A 21,589-nucleotide genomic window follows, 5' to 3' on the forward strand; every position below is an offset into this window, starting at 1 on the left:
AGAGTAAAATTATAAAAAAATTAATTTATTTAGAATCAAAGTGTAAAATTATAAAAAAAATATAAGGAATGTGATTAAGTAATGAAAGTAAAATTACATTATTTAGAATAAAAGTGTAAAAGTTATTTATTTATAAAAAAATTACATTACTTTAAGTGTAAAATTATAAAAAAAAATTATAAGTAATGTGATTAAGTAATGAAAGTAAAATTATATTATTTAGAATGAAAGTGTAAAATCTATTTATTTATAAAAAAATTACATTATTTTAAGAGTAGAATTATAAAAAAATTAATTTATTTAGAATGAAAGTGTAAAATTATAAAAAAAATATCAGTAATGTGATTAAGTAATGAAAGTAAAATTACATTATTTAGAATGAAAGTGTAAAAGTTATTTATTTATAAAAAAATTACATTACTTTAAGTGTAAAATTATAAAAAAATTAATTTATTTAGAATGAAAGTGTAAAATTATAAAAAAAATTATAAGTAATGTGATTAAGTAATGAAAGTAAAATTACATTATTTAGAATGAAAGTGTAAAATTTATTTATTTATAAAAAAATTACATTACTTTAAGAGTAAAAATATAAAAAAATTAATTTATTTAGAATGAAAGTAATGTGATTAACTGTAATTTACTTAGATGTGATTAAAAAATAATTGAATACTATGTACAGTAAAAAATTGATATTATTGAAAGATAAAATTAAAATTTATTTCTATGTATCATTTTTGTCCCCAACGTTTTCGTCCTATTTAAGTCCCTAACGTTTCAAATTCAAATTTTGTCCCGCCATCAATTCTGTTAACGGATCCCTAATGGTAGGACAACATTGAGTCAATTTTAAAACGTTAATGACTTAAATAGGACGATTGAAACGTTAGGAACAACTTTGGAACATACCCCAAACGTTGGAGACAAAAATGATACTTTACTCTTAATTTTTTAAGATTCAAATAATTTTATCTGCAAAAATTCATCGATATAACTTTAATTTTTGCCTTTCATAAATAAAAATGTTAACGTCCAAATTTTTTATAGTGAAAAATGACTTTTTAATATATATATATATATATATATATTTTGGGAAAGTTTTCAGGTGTGACAAGCCACTTTACTGGCATAGCGTTATGTAAGTGTGCAGAGCCATACAGATATACATTAAAGAATTTGAACGATGTAGATTTCGTGTTAAGGTTGTGATGTAGACTCCAATAAGAATGGTGGAGGGTGCTCCTTGAACCGGTGGAACCCATAACCTTGGCAGATAAATTTAATGACCTGTTGTGTGTCCTTGCATTGGATATTGTCATTTTGGTAAGCCGATACTAAAGGGGAGGCGTCAGCTGACAGTTGTAGCCAAGGAAAAAATTGGGCTATGCATTTTTGTTGGAATTTGTGGGCTTCATAATATGTGAAGAAAAAATCGTTGGCAAGAGTTGAAGAGTGTGGGTACTGATCTTTAAAACAAAAAGTTGCTAGGCCTTGGGAGAGGTTATAGGACTACTTAGAAATATTCAAGTGCATTAGGGAAAATGATGGACTGGTGTTAAAGTGAAAAATTTAAAATTTCGAGTGCCTAATATTGGTTGAATAGGAATAAGTGATGATCCAGTTATCTTCAGAGTTCAAATATTTTAATTTAAATTCCAAACATAAAAAATTTATAATTTTTTGAATAGGAGAATTTCTATAAAAATTTGAAACTACTTCAATTATGCTAAGATAGCCTTAGTTTGGTAAAATTTTTCGATCAAAAGTACAAATATTTTATTTTGTGTTTAGTAAATAAAAAAACTTATGTACTTATACTTATAGTTTATAAAAGTCAGGGGTGATTTTAAAAGCATCCAAGGAGAAACTTATCAAAATTATAAAACCTAAAATGATTTCATACATGAATTAATTTTAAATTTAACTCATACATTTATATTTGTTATAGTAATTTTAAATTTTGAAAATTATTTTACTAAACGTAATTGTTGTTACTCGTACTTATTAAAAGTTATTTTTAATTTGATTTACAAAATATAAATGTTTCAACTTCTAGAAGTCATATTTTAAAAAATTATTTTTTATAAGTAATTTTTAAAAATAAAAGTGTTACCAAAGTAAGCTTTAGTCTGATTTAGGATGTGAGAGATTAGTACGACAAGTTATGGTTAACATTTTATTATAGAGAATTAAAGTTTTGTTATTAAAAAAATCAAAATTTGATTGATTTAATCGATGGAGTTGGATAATTGTGATCGGTTTAAGTCCAAATTGTTATAATGATAAATTTTAATTTTATAATGAATAATTTGTAATTGAAAGGACCCACTAACTTTTATTTCAGTCGATATTTAAATTTACATTTTAAATTTTTTAAAAGGGAGAACTTAAAAATTTTATTTTAAATTATTATTATGACATATCTTTAAATCTTTAATTGTTATTATGGTATATTTAATTTTGTTTTAGTCAACCAAACATGTTTTTTAATTACTTTAGATACGTATTTATCTAGAACGACTTTGTGCGGAACTGCAGATCTTCCAAATAGAATTTGAGTTGATGATTAAATATAAATTTCAAAATTTAATAGATAATTAAATAAATTTTGTGTTACTAACTATGATGATCAATTAAGAGTGATAGGTGATAGACATATTATTTAATGGATCATTGCAATTAGCATATTATTTTTTTTATAAGATCTTAGAAGGTTAAAAATTATTAAAAAATAAAAGTACGAAACAAATGTTGAAAAATAAGATGCTATATTTTATTTTCACCCATTTTTTTTATTAAGTTTCAAATACTTCAATCATATACCCGGATATATATGGTGGAGGAGACCAAGAGGCACAGCTGATAGGGTTCCATCATTTATAAAAAAAAAATTAGGATTGGAATAATTTGAGAACGATGTAGGAGTAAGAAAAAATGAATTTGGATCCTCTAAATTTTAAATTTGTACTTTAGAGGATAAAGTGTGATCTTCTACTTTTGAATGGTTTTTCTCTCATATTTATTCTTGGTCTCACTTATAAAAAAATAGTGAGAGATCACGCTTTACTCTCTAAAGTAAAATTCAAACTTTAGAGAATTCAAATCCCAAAAAGATGAGGGGAACATTTGTCAAGCAACATCTTAACTGCATAGATGAGCAGCATATTATTTTACGCATTTCATCCAAAATGAAAATACACGTTGTATTGATTTATTTTTCGTATAATAAATTAAATATTATTATTGTAAATTTAAACAGTATTGTTTAAATTATTGATAATTTTTTTTGGTGACTCAAATTATTGATAATTTAAATAATAATACTAGTTACTATTTGATGTTATACTTACTATTAGTGTAATAATAATAATAATAATAACAATAATAATAATAATAATAATAATAATAATAATTATTATTATTATTATTATTATTATTATTATTATTATTATTATTATTGTTATTATTATTATTATTATGAGTAAATAGTCGGATTAGTTCTTAAAAGATCGTTCGTTCTATAAGTTGGTGCATGAAAGATTTTTTTTTAATCTATTTTGTCATTTAAAGATTTTAAATTAATCGTGTTAGTCATTCCGTCGCTTTATTCATTGATGTTATCAAAATTTACAAATGTGACACATGAAGTGACACTTCGATACACACTTTGAAGTCTTAATTAACTATTAATATGATTAGTTTATGAAATTAAATCAAACCAAAATTAAATTGGGGGAAGAACTCAAGGCATTGGAATTTTTCATATCTACTCTCCACAAACCCACTCAACTTGGCATGTAGAGATTCACAACAGGACGTTGTCGTTATACCTGCGAAAAATGGGCCTCTGATGCATGTTGCCGCCCATGCGATTTTTTTGCGGTACAATTCCTTCACCCGTTCGACTTCCCGAACCCCACACTCATCTAGCATCGTCTCCCATTGCGTCTCGAACTTGTCAACGTCCATGTCCACAAGCTTGCAGTGTCTAAATAGTTGGGTGAATAGGGACTCATATATTTTGGAGGTCGCATTACGAAGCAAATGTGAAGCACAATTTTTGCACTCTCAAGTTCTAACCTAACTTGACTTGGTTATGCTAATACCTAACTCTTCATTCTTAGTGCTCACCCAACTAAAAAAGGGGTACGTCACTAGTATAAAATACAAGACACAGAATCAACCTAAAGAATTCTGAAATCACTCAAGGCCTTTCACTCAAGTGTTTCTCTCTGCCTCTTTCCACCCTTAGACTCTTTCAATGACTCTCTCGTTCAGCCTTTTACGTCAAGAAATTACGGAAAGATGAACATTGAAAAGAAAATTACAATCTGTAAAACATGAAGGAGATTGATGCTTCAACAACATCTACACTAGGGGTGGCAAAATGGGTCGAGCCCGTCGGGCCGATCCGCTAAACCCGCTAAAAAAGGCGGGTCGGGTTAGGATTTGGAGCCCGCCAAATTAAAAAAATCCGCCAAACCCGCACCGCCAAATTGGCGGGTTTTGGCGGGGCGGGGCGGGCCGGTCCGCTGGGCCGAAAATTTTTATTTTTTATTTTTATTAAATAAAAGAGTGATTATTATTATTATAAAATTAATAATTATAGAATTTTTAAACACTTTTTTTTCTCATTTTTTGTGTTTATTCTTCTTTTAGTTATTAACTTTATTTATTTTATTTTACAATTTCGTATATATGCTCAAATTATGTGATTTATTTTTTAAAATAAAGATGATTCTATTGACAAATATTATTTTGAACAATTTTATTGAAGCTAAAAATAAAAAAAATATAGTAAAAAAATTATATTATAATTTGACTATTTTTTATTTGTATTTGATTTTTTTATTATTATTTTTTGGTTAATTTTAATGAATTTTATTTTTCAAAAAAAAGAAGCGGGTTAGCCCGCCAACCCGCCAATCCGCCATAAAGCGGGGCGGGCTAGCATTTTGAACCCATTTAAGTTGGCGGGGAGGGCCGGTTCGCCCCATTTATGGGACGAGCCTAGGCGGGGCGGGGCGGGTTGGGGCATTCTACACTATGTAATAAACCAGATTAGCTTGCCTCTGATTTGGTTCCTCATTCTGGCGTAATGCTCCTTTGACTAGGAAGCGCTGTCCAAGTTGATGAATTTCTTCAGAGAAATCTTCTCGGAACATAAAATTCAAAAAACTTGTTATCCCTCCTTACCTCAGAAAAACTCCAGACCTTTCTTTTATATGTCCTTGCATGTTGTTGAGTTGCTGTCTCCTAAGTCAACTCTTTGAGCTTTGTGCTACCAACTTACGACATCACCTTTTCTAGTTAATCCCCAAATTAGAAATTTGAATCTGACTTACTTTTGCTTGACCAAAAGCCTCAGGGGAGCAAAGAAAAACTTTTTCAATGGTAAACCCAAATTTGAACCCTTGAGAAACTACTTGGTCCCCAAGAAACAATCTTGGCCATTGATTTGCAGCAATTGTTAACAGAAGTCACTTTCTCCATTTATCCCAAATTGGAGTGGCAGAAACTTAGTCAAGAGGAGAATAAAACACGATGCATGCAAGAGGAAATAAGTTACCTTTAACTTCTACCTTAGTTTGATGTGGTTTGAATTGGGTGATTGGACCTCAACCTTTCTTGCCTAACCTTCTCTTTCTTTCTTCCTTGGTGAATAGTTTAAGAACTAAACTTTCTCTATCCTCTCTGAGTTCTGACCGTATCAAAATAGGTGAATGTTGCTTTTGTGGAAGCAACTCGGAGAGATTGGCTTGAGAGATGAAATCGGATTTCGGTTTACTAGTTGACCCAACTGAATTTCTTGCTTTGTGTTATTTGGGCTTCCTTTGGATCGTCAGCCCACCAGCAGGTTCAATTTGTTCCATAGTGGGCTGCAACTATATATTGAGTGGTGGCTAGCATCACTCAAACAAAATAATCAAAATTGATTGGGTAATTAGCCCAATAAAATAACATTTTTCGTGATCAATTAATTTAGTTAATTTCTTAACTCAACACCTTATTTGTCATACCAATGTATTAGTAAAGGGATTGAATAACATTAAAATTTTCCTATGTTCTGATGAACAAGTAAAAATTGCAACCTTTTGTAACTTTAAAGATCTGAATGAGCTCAGTTAAAATGCAATCTTTAATGCATTTTTTGAAAATATGTATTTACTGTTAGTCATTTTTGTCGCATTCTTGAATTCGAATGCATCTTTTGTCGATAGTAAGAATTAGTCATTCTTAGCTTCTGTGTTTTGCTTCTAGGCTTCTAACCATTAACACGCTATGGGTGTGTTTGGATTAGCGGTTCGAGTATCAAGAGCTCGTTTAATTTTGCCGAAAGATTCACCGTCTCTTATGGCTGTATTTTATTTCACTGAACATAAATTTGATTCTACCGTTCAACCCACGTTTACCAATAACTACGATTTCCAGCTGTTCAAATTGGACTGAAATTTATTTATACATACCAATTGTGTCCTTTGTTATTTATATGGTGAATTTTGTTGTTTTTTAATAACATTTTTTGTCTAACATACTTTCAAGAATTTTTTATTTTTTTGAAATTGTTATTATTTTTTATTCATATAATTTTTTTATTTTATTGTAAACTTTTTTGTATCGAATAATTTTTAGCTTTAAATGAAGATTCTGTTAATTCTATAAGAGTACTGGAGATGACTGAGAATACTAAACCAATGTTAAAATTTAGTTAAATATCCCAAGTAAATTTATAAAGTCACGTAAAATTATTATTTAAATTCATGTCCTATTCTCTAATTATTCATCTCAAAGTAATTTCAATTAATGCAATCCGAACAATATTCAGTTTACCATAATCCATTTTAAATAAAAAATACGAAACAAAAACCATGCCACTTTTAATACGGAATTGTGTTTTATTGATTGTTTGTTTAAAGAATATATCTCAATTTAGGCATGCTACTAATGTGGATGGAAGTTGATCTGTAGTAATTCAAAGTGGCCAATGTATTTTTTAGAGTATTAGATAGAAGAATATTTGTTACAATGAATATACCCATTGTAAAGAAATTTTTTTCTCAGTTGTTATATTTTTATGTTAGTTGTGTAAATTATTTGAAGGCACAAGATAGTAAAGTAGGTTGACTTTGATATCATTAGAAGCTAATTTTAACGGTTCAAACAAGCACGATTAATTCTGTAAAAAAAAATAATTTGTAATAATAATGTGATTTACATGTTAATTTTTTTGAGTAAATTCATTTCAAAATGTAGAAATTAGATGTAACGACGCTAAAATTTTAAAAGAAATATAGAAGTTGACAACAAATTTAACACTCATTAAGGAAATAAATTTATTTATGGCTATTTCCTAATTATTCTAAATAATAACAAGTCTTATAAAAAATATTAATGTCATTATTTTGATCAATTAATTATTTCAACTCTTTTTTAATGTATAAATATGTTCAAAATGACAAGGTATGGATGACTGTTTCATTAATTGTTTGTTTGACAAATATTGTAGCAAAAAAATGTCTCAATTTAGTATTTCCACCGCTGTTGACGGAAGTTCAACCTGTAGTAATTTTTTCAAAATTTTACCGAGGAGATCTGCATTCCCTAAGGGGTAATTAAACAAGAACTTGCAATGACGGAGAAGGAACGCGGCTTTTTTTTTTAAAAATAATGAGTGAGGGATGGGAAGGGGGCTTCTCACGCTCCTCAGAGTATTCATTATCATATCTAACTAGCAACGGAGATCCAATTTGAGTCGACTTAACTGGGGTCTGGTGCACGAATTGTGAATCACACTTTTCACAACTCGTACCACTAACCAGCAAGTGCACTGGGTCGTCCAAGTAATACCTTACGTGAGTAAGGGTCGAATCCCACGGAGATTGTTGGTTTGAAGCAATCTATGGTTATCTTGCAATTCTTAGTCAGGAAGTCAATTGTATTTATCAGTTGAATTGCGAATAAACAAGAGAGCATGGGTTAAAGGTTACTTGTTATGCAGTAATGGAGAATATGTTGGAGTTTTGGAGATGCTTTATCTTCTGAATCCCTGCTTTCCTCTGTCCTCTGATTCACACACACACGTCCTTCTATGGCAAGCTGTGTGTTAGGGCATCACCGTTGTCAATGGTTATATCCCCTCCTCTTGTGAAAATGGTCCAGATGCTCTGTCACAGCACGGCTACTCATCTGAGGTTCCCGATCGTGCTGGAATAGGATTCACCCTCCTTTTGCGTCTGTCACTACGCCCAGCATTCGCGAGTTTGAAGCTCGTCACAGTCATTCAATCCCTGAATCCTACTCGGAATACCACAGACAAGGTTTAGACTTTCTGGATTCTCATGAATGCCGCCATCAATCTAGCTTATACCACGGAGATTCTGATTAAGGAATCTAAGAGATATTCATTCAATCTGATGTAGAACAGAGGTGATTGTCAGACACACGTTCATGGATTGAGGAAGGTGATGAGTGTCACTGATCATCACCTTCTCCATAGTTAGGCGCGAATGGATATCTTAGATAGGAACACGCATGTTTGAATGGAAAACAGAAATACTTGCATTAATTCATCAAGACACAGCAGAGCTCCTCACCCCCAACAATGGGGTTTAGAGACTCATGCCATCAAAGAGTACAAAGTTTTGATCTAAATGTCATGAGATCCAAAATAAGTCTCTAAAAGTTGTTTAAATACTAACTAGTAGCCTAGGTTTACAGAAAAATGAGTAAACTATAGCAGATGGTATAGAGATCTACTTCTGGGGCCCACTTGGTGTGTGAAGGGGCTGAGACTTAAGCAATTCACGTGCATAAGGTCATTTTGGGCGTTCAACACCAGGTTTGGATCCATTTCTGGCGTTGAACTCCAACTTTTGATCCTTTTCTGGTGCTGGACGCCAGAATTGGGCAGAGAACTGGCGTTGAACGCCAGTTTACGTCATCTATCCTTGAGCAAAGTATGGACTATTATATATTTCTGGAAATTCCTGGATGTCTACTTTCCAACGCAATTGAAAGCATGCCATTTCAAGTTCTGTAGCTCCAGAAAATTCACTTTGAGTGCAGGGAGGTCAGAATCCAACAGCATCAGCAGTCCTTTTTTAGCCTGAATCAGATTTTTGCTCAGCTCCCTCAATTTCAGCCAGAAAAATACCTGAAATTACAGAAAAACACACAACTCATAGTAAAGTCCAGAAATATGAATTTTTCCTAAAAAATAATAAAAATAAACTAAAAACTAACTAAAACATACTAAAAACTATATGAAATTAACCCCAAAAAGCGTATAAAATATCCGCTCATCACAACACCAAACTTAAACTGTTGCTTGTCCTCAAGCAACTAGACAAATAAAATAGAAGACTAATAGGTTGAGAAGCAATAATATCTCAGAGTTTTTGAGTGAAGCTCAGATTCTAATTAGATGATTGGCATCTATAAGAACTTAGAATTCAGATAGTGTTATTGATTCTCCTATTTCAGTATGATGATTCTTGAACACAGCTATTTCATGAGTCTTGGCCGTGGCCCTAAGCACTTTGTTTTCCAGTATTACCACCGGATACATAAATGCCACAGACACATAATTGGGTGAACCTTTTAGATTGTGACTCAGCTTTGCTAAAGTCCCCAATTAGAGGTGTCCAGAGTTCTTAAGCACACTCTTCTTTCTGCTTTGGACCTTGACTTTAACCGCTCAGTCTCAAGTTTTCACTTGACACCTTCACGCCACAAGCACATGGTTAGGGACAGCTTGATTTAGCCACTTAGGCCAGGATTTTATTCCCTTAGGCCCTCCTATCCACTGATGCTCAAAGCCTTGGGATCCTTTTTATTACCCTTGCCTTTTGATTTTAAGGGCTATTGGCTTTTTCTGCTTTTCTTTCTCTTCTCTTTTTTTTTGTTGCTTTTTCTTGCTTCAAGAATCATTTTTATGATTTTTCAGATTATCAATAACATGTCTCATGTTCACCATTCTTTCAAGAGCCAACATATTTAACAGTCTTAAACAACAAATTCAAAAGACATATGCACTGTTCAAGCATTCATTCAGAAGACAGAAAGTATTGCCACCACATGTAACTAATTAGAATTTCTCTTATTAAAACTCGAAATTTTATTGCCTCTTATTCAAAAGATCTACTATTTTATTCATGTTTGCTGATGATGAGAAAAATAAACTATGGCTTAATTAGAGATAAAATCAAAATAGATACTAATTACTACTATATGACTCCTAAGGTGAACTTTTATAACGACACTATCACAGAGTTAAAGTAGAAATTGGAATTTAACAACCTTAGTTCTGGGAAACGGGTGTTCCTCGGATCTTTGGGGTGCTTGGTCCTTCAAGAGATAACTTCTGGCGCTTCAAGTCCCTCAAGTCATGCCCTTGCTCCTCTTGTTCTTTAAACATATAGGTGAAATTTGACTGTGCTCCTTCTGTTCTTTTATTATTTGTTCCATAGCCTCCCGTATCTTGGTAACAGACGTCTCAAGATACTCCCAGTATTCAGATTGAGGGATTTCTGGGAGAGATTCCTGTGTTTTCTTCTTGGTGGGATCATCCTGTGCTTGTTGTTTTTCCATTGATGCTTTGGTGATTGGTTTCTCAACTGAGATATACTCAGTTATTCTCATCCTTACCCCAATCTGGCTTCTTTAGAATTTTTGTTAGCAATTTTGTAGAGTTCAGCTGAGATCAGCTGATGAACTTCCACTTCTTTTCCCATCATGATGCAATGGATCATCACTGCTCTTTTAACTGTGACTTCAGAACGGTTGCTAGTAGGTAACAGAGAGTGCTCAATGAAGTCCAGCCATCCTCTGGCGACTGGTTTGAGATCTTCTCTCTTGAGTTGATTTGGGACACCCTTTGTGTTGGTGGTCCACCTGGCTCCAGGGATACATATGTCCTCTAGAATCTTATCCAGGCCCTTGTCTGTTCTCATCATTCTCCTGTTGAAGGAGTCTGGATCATCTTTCAGCTGAGGTAGCTTTAAGATCTCTCTGATCTTGTCAGGGATGGTATGAACAATCTTTCCTCTGACCATGGTCCGATATTCATAGAAAGCAGTTCCAGATAGTTTTTGCTTGTCAGTCTGCCACATATTAGCATAGAACTCCTGGACCATATTCCTTCCCACTTTCGTTTCAGGATTAGCTAGGACTTCCCAGTTCCTGATTCGAATTTGCTCCTGGATCTCCGGATATTCATCTTCTTTCAGATCGAATCTAACTTCTGGGATCACTGATCTTAGACCCATTATTTTGTTATAATGGTCTGAATGTTCTTTAGATAAGAACTTCCCTTGATTCCAAAGTGGTTTTGGAACGCTCTCTTTCTTGCCTCTTGGAGTGGGTTGTTTTCCTTTAGGAGCCATGATCTTAGTGATCGCGGATAAACACACCAAACTTAGAGGTTTGCTTGTCCTCAAGCAAAAGAAAAGAAAGGAGAGGGATAAAAGGAGAGCTAGGTGCAATTGTTGATGGAAGGGGAGAGAGGCCGAACCCAAATTTAAAGGGAGGGAGGGTGGGTTTTCGAAAAAAGAGATAAAGATATGATAAAAAAGACTGATTTGGAAAAGATAAGATAGAAGATATGATAAGAGAGGATATAGTTTAAAATTGAAAAGATATGAAAGATTTTTGAAAAAGATAAATCTAGATTTTGAAAAAGATAATGTGGAGATTTGAGAAAGATATTAGTTGGAAAAAAATTAGATTTGTTTTGAAAATAGGATTTGAAAAGAGTTGGATTGAATTTGCAAAGAGGCTTGGTGCTTATGGATTAAGATACATTTGATATTTTTAAAGTAGGATTTTTAGAAATTAGGGATTTTAGAAATCAGGGTTCTTAACATGTTTATGCAAGAAATCATGAATTGAAGTATGAAAATCAAGATTAGAATGAAAAAATATGAAGAAAAATGAGTTTGCCTCCTCCCTGCCATCCTGGCGTTTGAACGCCCAAACACTACCTGTTTTGGGCGTTCAACGCCCAAATTCTGATCTCCTGGGCATTCAACGCCCAGTTGTTGCCCTTTTCTGGCGTTGAACGCCAGATTGCTACCCTTACTGGCATTCAGCGCCCACTGGCTGCCCCTTTTGGGTGCTGAACGCCCAAAATAGGCTCTTACTGGCGTTTTCTTGCCAGTGAGCTCTTTTTCTCTGTTTTGTGTGCAGATTCCTTCTGTAACCCTGTGAACTTATGCAATTGATTCTTTACCTTGTCATCAATGAACTCTATATAAACAAATAAAAATAAAAATAGAAATAGGGCAAAATTCTTAGAGGATTAATGCCCCATGGCTGGGTTGCCTCCCAGCAAGCGCTTCTTTATTGTCTTTAGCTGGACCTTGCTGAGCTTTTAGTCTAGCTTCAGCCTTGAGCATTCTTGCTCAACGTTGCCTTCAAGATAGTGCTTGATTCTCTGTCCATTGACAATGAACCTCTTATCAGAATCAATATCTTGAAGCTCCACATAACCATATGGTGATACACTTGTAATCACGTATGGTCCCCTCCACCGGGATTTCAATTTCCCGGGGAATAGCCTGAGTCTAGAGTTGAACAGCAAAACCTTCTGTCCTGGCTCAAAGATTCTAGATGACAGCTTTCTGTCATGCCATTTTTTTGATTTCTCTTTATAAAGCTTGGCATTTTCGAAAGCTGTGAATCTGAATTCCTCTAGCTCATTTAGCTGGAGCAATCTTTTTTCTCCTGCTAATTTGGCATCAAAGTTCAGGAATCTGGTTGCCCAATAGGCTTTATGTTCCAGTTCCACGGGCAGGTGACATGCCTTACCATACACAAGTTGGTATGGAGAGGTCCCTATAGGGGTCTTGAATGCTGTTCTGTAAGCCCACAGAGCATCATCCAAGCTCCTTGCCCAATCCTTTCTACGGGTACTTACTGTTCGTTCTAGGATTCTCTTTAATTCTCTGTTAGAGACTTCAGCTTGACCATTAGTTTGTGGATGATATGGAGTAGCCACCTTATGGCGAATTCTATACCGAACCATGGCAGAGTAAAGCTGTTTATTGCAGAAGTGAGTGCCCCCATCACTGATTAGTACTCTAGGGACACCAAACCTGCTAAAGATATGTTTCTGGAGGAACTTCAGCACTGTTTTAGTATCATTGGTGGGTGTGGCAATGGCCTCAACCCATTTTGATACATAGTCAACTGCCACCAGAATATAAGTGTTTGAGTATGATGGTGGGAAAGGTCCCATGAAGTCAATTCCCCATACATCAAACAACTCAATTTCCAAGATTCCTTGTTGAGGCATGGCGTAACCATGAGGCAGATTACCAGCTCTTTAGCAACTGTCACAGTTACGTACAAACTCTCGGGAATCTTTATAGAGTGTGGGCCAATAGAAGCCACATTGGAGGACCTTGGTGGCTGTTCGCTCACCTCCGAAATGGCCTCCATATTGAGATCCATGGCAATGCCACAGGATCTTCTGTGCTTCTTCTCTAGGCACACACCTACGGATTATTCTGTCTGCACATCTCTTAAAGAGATAAGGTTCATCCCACAAATAGTACTTTGCATCAGTAATTAATTTCTTCTTTTGTATCCTGTTGTACTCCTTGGGTATGAACCTTGCAGCTTTATAGTTTGCAATATCGGCAAACCATGGTGTTTCCTGAATGGAAAATAAATGCTCATCCGAAAAAGTCTCAGAGATCTCAAGAGAGGGGAGGGGCGTCCCTTCTACTGGCTCTATCCGGGACAGATGATTAGCCACTTGGTTCTCTGTCCCTTTTCTGTCTCTTATTTCTATATCAAACTCTTGCAGAAGCAACACCCATCTGATGAGCCTGGGTTTTGAATCCTGCTTTGTGAGTAGATATTTAAGAGCAGCATGATCAGTATACACAACACTTTTGATCCTACTAAGTATGATCTGAACTTGTCAATGGCGTAAACCACTGCAAGTAATTCTTTTTCTGTGGTTGTGTAATTTTTCTGGGCATCATTTAAAATGCGACTAGCGTAATAAATGACGTGCAGAAGCTTGTCATGCCTCTGTCCCAACACTGCACCAATGGCGTGATCACTGGCATCACACATTAGCTCAAATGGTAATGTCCAGTCTAGTGCAGAAATAACTGGTGCTGTGACCAGCTTAGCTTTCAGCGTTTCAAACGCCTGCAGGCACTCTGTGTCAAACACAAATGGTGTGTCAGTAGCTAGCAGATTGCTTAGAGGTTTTGCGATTTTTGAAAAATCCTTTATAAACCTCCTATAGAATCCTGCATGCCCTAGAAAGCTTCTGATTGCCTTAACATTGGCAGGTGGTGGTAATTTTTCAATTACCTCTATTTTTGCTTGATCCACCTCTATTCCCTTGTTTGAGATTTTATGCCCAAGAACAATCCCTTCAGTCACCATGAAGTGACATTTTTTCCAGTTTAAAACTAGGTTGGTTTCTTGGCATTTTTTCAAAACAAGTTTCAGGTGATCAAGACAGGAGCTGAATGAGTCTCCATATACTGAGAAGTCATCCATGAAGACTTCCAGAAATTTTTCCACCATATCAGAGAAAATAGAGAGCATGCATCTCTGGAAGGTTGCAGGCGCATTACACAGCCCAAATGGCATCCTTCTATAAGCAAACACTCCAGATGGACATGTGAATGCTGTTTTCTCTTGATCCTGAGGATCTACTGCAATCTGGTTATAGCCTGAGTAGCCGTCCAAAAAGCAGTAATAATCATGACCTGCTAGTCTTTCTAGCATCTGGTCTATGAATGGTAAAGGAAAATGATCCTTTCTGGTGGCTGTATTGAGCCTTCTGTAGTCAATACATATGCGCCACCCTGTAACTGTTCTTGTAGGAACCAGTTCATTTTTTTCATTATGAATCACTGTCATGCCTCCCTTTTTTGGGACGACTTGGACAGGGCTCACCCAGGGGCTATCAGAAATAGGATAAATAATCCCAGCCTCTAGTAATTTGGTGACCTCTTTCTGCACCACTTCCTTCATGGCTGGATTTAGCCGTCTCTGTGGTTGAACCACTGGTTTAGCATTATCCTCCAATAAGATTTTGTGTATGCATCTAGCTGGGCTTATGCCCTTAAGGTCACCTATGGACCACCCAAGAGCTGTCTTGTGTGTCCTTAGCACTTGAATAAGTGCTTCCTCTTCCTGTGAATTTAAAGCAGAGCTTATGATCACTGGAAAAGTGTCACCTTCTCCCAGAAATGCATATTTCAAGGATGGTGGTAATGGCTTGAGCTCGGGTTTAGGAGATTTTTCCTCTTCCATAAGAGATTTCAAAGGCTCTTTCATGTCCTCTGAATCCTCCAAATCAGGTTGAACATCTTTAAAGATGTCTTCCAACTCTGATTCGAGACTCTCAGCCATGTTGATCTCTTCTACTAAAGAGTCAATAAGATCAACTTTTATACAGTCTTTTGATGTGTCAGGATGCTGCATGGCTTTGACAGCATTCAACTTAAACTCATCATCATTGACTCTCAGGGTTATTTCCCCCTGTTGGACGTCAATGAGGGATCGTCCAGTTGCTAGGAAGGGTCTTCCTAGAATGAGAGTAGCACTCTTGTGCTCCTCTATTTCCAGCACAACAAAGTCAGTGGGAAAGGCGAATGGCCCAACTCTGACAATCATGTCTTCAATCACGCCTGATGGGTATTTAGTGGAGCCATCAGCAAGTTGGAGACATATCTGGGTTGGTTTAACTTCTTCAGTTAAGCCAAGCTTTCTGATAGTGGATGCAGGTATTAGGTTGATGCTTGCCCCAAGATCGCATAAAGCTGTCTTGGTGCATTGACCTTCTAATATGCATGGTATCAGAAAACTCCCAGGATCTTTAAGCTTCTCAGGAAAGCTTTTCAGAATGACTGCACTGCATTCTTCAGTGAGGAGAACTCTTTCTGTTTCTCTCCAATCCTTTTTATGACTCAAGATCTCTTTCATGAACTTGGCATAAGAAGGTATTTGCTCAAGTGCTTCTGCAAATGGAATCTTTATTTCAAGAGTCCTGAGATAATCTGCAAAGCGAGCAAATTACTTATCCTGCTCCTCTTTCCGGAGTTTTTGAGGATAAGGTATCTTGGCTTTATATTCCTCAACCTTAGTTGCTGCAGGTTTATTGCCTACAGGAGTGGTTGAAGAAGCCTTTTTAGAGGGGTTGTTATCAGCATTTGTGTGTGTCTGATCCTTCACTGGCAATTGAGTGCCAGGGTTAGAAGCTGGAGTGAAATTGGACGCCAGCTCCTTGTCTGTTCCTGGCGTCTGAACGCCAGAACTGTGCCCATTTTGGGCGTTCAGTGCCAGATCTTGCCCATTTTGGGCGTTCAACGCCAGATCCTTGCCTATTTCTGGCGTTGAACGCCAGTCCTGCCTTGTTTCCGGCGTTGAACGCTAGTCCTGAGCATGGTCTGGGCGTTCAGCGCCAGCCTTCCACCAAATTTCTGGCGTTTTGGTTCCAGAATTACTTTTCCCTGGGCTCTTACTGTCCTCAAGTGAATTTTGGGTGGTTTGCTCATTTCTTAGCTTTTTGCTGCCTTGAGGTGGGGTATTTAATGTTTTCCCACTTCTTAATTGAACTGCTTGGCATTCTTCTGTTATTTGCCTTGACAGGTGCTGCTTTGTTTGCTTAAACTGGTCTTCTATATGTATATTAGCCATCCTTGTCTCTTGTAGTCTATCTTTGAATTCGGCTAACTGCATTGTTAGAAAGTCCAATTGCTGATTAAATTCAGCAGCTTGTTTTACATGACTGAGTTCAGCAGTTACTGTCTTAATCTCTTCTTTCATGGAAGGGTCACTGCTTAGGTACAGATGCTGATTCCTGGCAACTGTATCAATGAGCTCTTGAGCCTCTTCAATTATCTTTCTCATGTGGATAGATCCACCAGCTGAGTAATCTAGAGACATCTGAGCTCCTTCTGCAAGCCCATAGTAGAAGATGTCTAACTGAACCCACTCTGAAAACATTTCAGAGGGGCATTTTCGTAGCATCTCTCTGTATCTCTCCCAGGCATCATAAAGAGATTCATTATCTCCTTGTTTAAAGCCTTGGATGTCCAGCCTTAGCTGTGTCATCCGTTTTGGGGGAAAGTATTGATTTAAGAATTTTTCTGTCAGCTGTTTCCATGTCCTTATGCTGGCCTTAGGTTGGTTATTCAACCACCTCTTAGCTTGATCTTTTACAGCAAATGGAAACAGTAATAGTCTGTAGACATCCTGATCTATTTCTTTATCATGTACTGTGTCAGCAATCTGTAGAAACTGTGCCAGAAACTCTGTAAGTTCTTTCTGTGGAAGACCGGAATACTGGCAACTTTGCTGCACCATGATAATGAGCTGAGGATTCAACTCAAAGCTACTGACTCCAATGGAGGGTATGCAGATGCTACTCCCATATGAAGCAGTAGAGGGGTTAGAATATGACCCCAGAGTCCTCCTGGACTGTTCATTTCCGCTTAGATCCATGATGGAGGAAGAGAGATGATGTAAAATAGAGAAAATATTTTTATTTATTTATTTATTTATTTATTTATTTATTTATTTATTTATTTCGAAAATGAGATAAAGATAAATAAAAATGGGTGAAGATTTTCGAAAAATTGAGGAGAGAGAAAGTGGTTAGGAAGTTTTGAAAAAAAAATCTGAATTTTAAAAATTGATTTTCGAAAAAGATGCTTTAAAATAGAGAGAAAAGCAATAAGATAGCACTCGATTTAAAATTTTTAGATTTAATGCTCCTTATTTTCGAAAATTTTTGGAGGAAAAAACACCAAGGAACACCAAACTTAAAAATTTTAAGATCAAGACACAAGGAAAACTCAAGAACACTTTGAAGACTCACAAGAACATGAAGGAAGAACACCAAACTTAAAATTTTTAGAAAACCAAAATAAATTTTCGAAAAACACAGAAAAATCAACAAGAAAACACCAAACTTAAAGTTTGGCACAGGATTTAATAGAAAATTTATTTTTGAAAAAGATTTTTTTTTTAAAAAAAAAAGAGAAAATAAGGATTCTAAAATTTTAACACGACAATAATAAGAGACTCTAAACAAAAAAAAGAGAAATTTTTCCTAATCTAAGCAACAAAATAAACCGTCAGTTATCTAAACTCGAACAATCCCCGGAAACGGCGCCAAAAACTTGGTGCACGAATTGTGAATCACACTTTTCACAACTCATACCACTAACCAGCAAGTGCACTGGGTCGTCCAAGTAATACCTTACGTGAGTAAGGGTCGAATCCCACGGAGATTGTTGGTTTGAAGCAATCTATGGTTATCTTGCAATTCTTAGTCAGGAAGTCAATTGTATTTATCAGTTGAATTACGAATAAACAAGAGAGCATGGGTTAAAGGTTACTTGTTATACAGTAATGGAGAATATGTTGGAGTTTTGGAGATGCTTTATCTTCTGAATCCCTGCTTTCCTCTGTCCTCTGATTCACACACACACGTCATTCTATGGCAAGCTGTGTGTTGGGGCATCACCGTTGTCAATGGTTACATCCCCTCCTCTTGTGAAAATGGTCCAGATGCTCTGTCACAGCACGGCTAATCATCTGAGGTTCCCGATCGTGCTGGAATAGGATTCACCCTCCTTTTGCGTCTGTCACTACGCCCAGCATTCGCGAGTTTGAAGCTCGTCACAGTCATTCAATCCCTGAATCCTACTCGGAATACCATAGACAAGGTTTAGACTTTCCGGATTCTCATGAATGCCGCCATCAATCTAGCTTATACCACGGAGATTCTGATTAAGGAATCTAAGAGATATTCATTCAATCTGATGTAGAACAGAGGTGATTGTCAGACACACGTTCATGGATTGAGGAAGGTGATGAGTGTCACTGATCATCACCTTCTCCATAGTTAGGCGCGAATGGATATCTTAGATAGGAACACGCATGTTTGAATGGAAAACAGAAATACTTGCATTAATTCATCAAGACACAGCAGAGCTCCTCACCCCCAACAATGGGGTTTAGAGACTCATGCCGTCAAAGAGTACAAAGTTTTGATCTAAATGTCATGAGATCCAAAATAAGTCTCTAAAAGTTGTTTAAATACTAACTAGTAGCCTAGGTTTACAGAAAAATGAGTAAACTATAGCAGATGGTATAGAGATTCACTTCTGGGGCCCACTTGGTGTGTGCTGGGGCTGAGACTTAAGCAATTCACGTGCATAAGGCCATTTTGGGCATTCAACGCTAGGTTTGGATCCATTTCTGGCGTTGAACTCCAACTTTTGATCCTTTTCTGGCGCTGGACGCCAGAATTGGGCAGAGAACTGGCGTTGAACGCCAGTTTATGTCATCTATCCTTGAGCAAAGTATGTACTATTATATATTTCTGGAAAGCCCTGGATGTCTACTTTCCAACGCAATTAGAAGTACGCCATTTCGAGTTCTGTAGCTCCAGAAAATTTACTTTGAGTGCAGGGAGGTCAGAATCCAATAGCATCAGCAGTCCTTTTTCAGCCTGAATCAGATTTTTGCTCAGCTCCCTCAATTTCAGCCAGAAAAATACCTGAAATTACAGAAAAATACACAACTCATAGTAAAGTCCAGAAATATGAATTTTTCCTAAAAACTAATAAAAATAAACTAAAAACTAACTAAAACATACTAAAAATTATATGAAATTAACCCCAAAAAGCGTATAAAATATCCGCTCATCAGGGGCATACGAACTTCAGCTGCATTGGGCCTTTAAGGTAATGAACCTAAGTCGGATTTGGGACCTAACAACGGATTCTAGTTGATCTTGCATGCGTTGAGGACTTAATAAGCCCAAATATATCTTGGATTAATATTTTGAGTCATTGTTATAGCATAAACTATACTATTTAATATTATAATACTTAGGATATGTAAAAGTTGAATATATTTACATGACTTTTTTTTAATTCAGATTAAAAAAAATTAATTATTTCTTTTTCAGTTTTAAATATTATTTTTTTATGTAACGAAATATTAAAAAAAAAACAACAATAACTCACATAATTAAAATAGATAATTTTAATATATATAGGACACTATGCATATCAAGGATTATTATATATGATATATAATTTTTTTTCCTGTAATGACTATTTACATAATTTGTTGAACAATTTTTTTTATCTTATATTTAATAAATATACATAGAAAATATTATTGAACATACAACATACGTAACTTAAGTCATTATCTAGTACAATAAATATAATAGTTCAAATATTTATTTACTTATTCATTAATAAGTAGTAAAGAGTATGTAAGTAGTTTAAACTGATATTTTTTTAGTATAAAAGCAATAGTAAAGATTATTAATTAAGTTAATTACCTATTAAAAAAATTATGAAAAACTGTGTAAATAAAATTAACAAATAAGATCACTATTTTTACATAATACAAAGTTTACGAAAAAAATTTTCAATAATAAATTAATCCTCTGTAGATTATACAATAATTCTATCGAAAAATAAATAATTAATACATTGGATATTATTATTTATGTATGAATATATATATATATATATATATATTACTCATTATTAAGTTTATACTTAATATTTAATCCAATTTTTGGAAATTAAAATTTAACTGATTGAAATTAATACATGCTAAATATTTTACATTTAACCAACTTATTTTTTATTGTAATTTAAAAAAGGAGTCATTACTCAATTCTAAATTTAAATTTAAATTTGATTAAGAAAATAAGAAATATGTCAAATTTTATCTCACTAAGCAGAATTAATTTCAAGAAAAGAAATTATTTTGCATATCATATATATATTGTGGTATAGTATGGTCATTTGCTATTTTTTTAATGGTAAGTATTGTCAAATAAAATAGTGTAAAAAATTAGAAGAAAATGTATCCCTAAATTTAAGAAATATTAAATTATTTTTCAATAGAAAAAATTATATACTGAATAACAAAAGTTACTATTGGCTTCTCCTCACACTAACTAATACACATCGATGGTGTTTCAGTACACCATGTTATCAGGTAATATTAGTCGCTCTAATAACTTTTGTAACTGCATAAGTTTATGAATTTGCAAATTTAAAAATTGTTTCATAAAATGTGAAGTTTTAACAAGTTACAACGTTGATCATGTTGTTTTGACTTCACGAATGAAAACGATACCAACAAATAAAATTGTCCTAACTAAATTTCAACAAAGACAAAAGTCCATAAGTATTGCTATTAATGAAAAAATAATCCATTTTAAAGACACATACAATTATGGTCTACAGATTTGGTAGCTCGGCAAGTCTAGGATTAATCCACTACATATTGATGCTCTATTTATTAAGGGCAAGATTCGAACACCAAAGACTTGCTTAAGCACACAAATGAGTTAACCATTCAATCAATTCAAATTAATTAAAATAAATATTAATTTTTTTAATATTTTTAAATTGTAAAATATTTATAATAATAAGTACTATATATATTTTTCATTTAAAATTTAATAACAAATTTTTATATAATTTTATATATTACTCCATGCATGGCACAAAAACAGACACTAGTAACATGCTAGAAAAAAGTACGAAGCGTACCAAAAACATACAATATT

At 34.5% G+C, this 21,589-nt stretch overlaps 1 pseudogene; it reads left to right on the forward strand.

The window, feature by feature from the left end:
- Nucleotides 1-21,589, forward strand: part of LOC140180580 (coniferyl alcohol acyltransferase-like) — an 82,770-nt pseudogene that overhangs the window by 5,256 nt on the left and 55,925 nt on the right.

This window comes from Arachis hypogaea, chromosome 17 (assembly GCF_003086295.3).
Source record: "Arachis hypogaea cultivar Tifrunner chromosome 17, arahy.Tifrunner.gnm2.J5K5, whole genome shotgun sequence".
NCBI classification, from domain to species: domain Eukaryota; kingdom Viridiplantae; phylum Streptophyta; class Magnoliopsida; order Fabales; family Fabaceae; genus Arachis; species Arachis hypogaea.